Source organism: Psammomys obesus, unplaced genomic scaffold (assembly GCF_907164565.1).
Source record: "Psammomys obesus unplaced genomic scaffold, mPsaObe1.curated_primary_1811, whole genome shotgun sequence".
Classification (NCBI taxonomy): domain Eukaryota; kingdom Metazoa; phylum Chordata; class Mammalia; order Rodentia; family Muridae; genus Psammomys; species Psammomys obesus.
The window spans coordinates 21,989,953-21,992,222 of record NW_026592118.1 but is presented as its reverse complement, the minus strand read 5'-3'; the positions used below and the strand labels follow the sequence as shown (position 1 = coordinate 21,992,222).

Genomic DNA, 2,270 nt, shown 5'->3' with positions numbered 1-2,270 from the left:
TAAACTATCCAGAGTCTGCGGGCCCATAGACATGGTGGGAAAAAATAAAAAATAAAAAGTGTCTGCAACACCCAAAATATCTCTAGAACAACTAAGGAAAAAAAGCAAGTCTTTTTTTTTTTTTAAATTCACTTTACATCCCGATCATAGCCCCCCTCCCTCCCCCCCTTCCAGTCCTATCTTACCCGTGTTCCCCCATGTCCCCCAGAAAAGGGGAGCCCCAACAACAGCCCAGCCGACCGAGCACATCAAGTCACTGGACTGAGCGCAGCCATGGCTACAGCTGTGTAGGGGCCCTAGGTCCAGTCCATGCACGGTCCTTGGTTGCTGATTCAGCCTCAGAAAGCCTGGGAAGATGCTTTTAAAAAGTGAATTCATGGAATTGGAAAGAAAGATGGCGAAACAGAGCTGCGCATGACAAATTCATACACTTCGCTGTTGCGTCTCAGCCGGCAGGTTGCAAGCACAAAGGTCACAACCAGTGAGCCACGGGGCAGCTAGCACCAGCCACAGGAAGTTATGCAGCAGCCTGGATCTCCCACAGAAAAACAGGTCAATATTGAGCAGAGTCCGGTGGCCCTAAGCCTGGCAGCCAGCTCCCAGCATGGCGCCCTCTCAGTTGCAGCCCCTTCTGCTTGCCCTGCTGGGAGATAGAAAGTGTGGCTGCAGCAGAGCTGCCTGTGAGCACAGCAGTGCTACCCCAGCTGCCCGCGTCAAGGAAGGACAAGGTGATGTACAGTGGTCTGGAGCTTCCTCGGAAACATGTCATTGCTGAATAGGGGCTGCTCTATGGCTGGTGAACGGTTCCTGTTCTGGATTGACCTGTGCTGCCGCCTGAGGCCTTGCTGATGTCCTTGGCCAGCACTGCCAACTAACAGCCATGATGGTGTCTGTCTGTGGCCTGTCCTGCTACTAGAGACCATGCTGAGGTCTGTGGATCTTGCTATGGCCAGAAACCGTGTGGAAGCCCTTGGCCCTGCTGACTGTAAAGGGAAAGGAAGCTGCTTTGCCACGGTGTTGCTGCCAGACTGCAGACTCATAGTTGAGGAAGAGGGACATAGAAGGCCTATATGACAACGACTACCCTTACCCCACTTCCCTCAAGGAAAAAGTAACAGTCTAGACAGAAAGCCTTCGAACAGAACTCTTAAACACTGTGAGAAGGTTGCTGAAGTGTAGATGTTAAATTCCCAAATAATCAATAAAAAAAAATATTATGAAAAGAATTTTTTTTTTTTTTTGTAAAGGAATCACACTGGATATATCATCTGCTCCAAGGAAGGCCTCATGTTAAAGAGCAGTTGACGAACACATAATGGACTCCACAGGTTTTCTTTGTGTACTTTTATTTGGTTACCATTTGGTGGAGTTTTTATTTGTTTGTTTGTTTTCTTTTGGGGTGTTGTTTTATTTTTGTCTTCTTGGTTTGGAAATGTTCTATTGCTATATTAGGCTTTTGTTTGTTTGTTTGGAGGAAGAACTTGAAGATGAGTGAGTAGGAAAGGAAGGGATCTAGAAGAACTTGGGGAGGGGGAATAATTTGATGAAAACATATGTAAATTTAAAAATTGTTCTCAATAGCTCTTCCTATGAATGATGCTCAATATAGCACTGCAGAAAGACAAGAAGCTGAAGAAGTCAACCTGGTGATTTCATTTGAACCTTATTCATCCAGTACAAGATGGAATTTTTGATTCTGGAAATTTTGAACAGTTTCTAAGGAAGAAGGTTAAAGTCAGGGAAAAAAAAAACACAGAAATCTTAGAAATACTGTTCACATTGAACACTTGAAACACAGAATCACAGTTGTTTCTGAGAAACAGTTCTCCAAAAGGTATTTGAATTATCTTACCAAAAAATCCCTTAAAAAGAATAATCTCCATGATGGGATTTCTGTGGTTGCTTCTGAAAAGAAGACTTAGGAACTTCCTTATTTTCAGATTAGTTGAGATTAAGATGGGTCAGTCTGTGGACTAGTTGGCCATTGCTTTTAATAAAAGTATGCTGAAGAAACCTAAAGTTGGACTTACACACACACACACACACACACACACACACACACACACACAAAGAAAAAAAAACTTTTCTACTTAATGCACAATGCACACTCTGCACAGGAAACATAAAACTTAATTTCTAGGAAATCACAACCTATTAGTTATTCCTATAAAAAAATACAGAATACTGAAATATATAATGGAAAGTGATGGGCATTTTAAAAGAAGAGGGTCATATAATTTTAAACATGCCTCTGGAGCAATTTCAGAAAC

At 42.9% G+C, this 2,270-nt stretch overlaps 1 pseudogene; it reads left to right on the top strand.

Annotated features, from left to right (window-relative positions):
* Positions 1 to 1,596: 1,596 nt before the first annotated feature.
* Positions 1,597 to 1,949, top strand: LOC129681020 (60S ribosomal protein L22-like 1; annotated as a pseudogene).
* Positions 1,950 to 2,270: the final 321 nt, after the last annotated feature.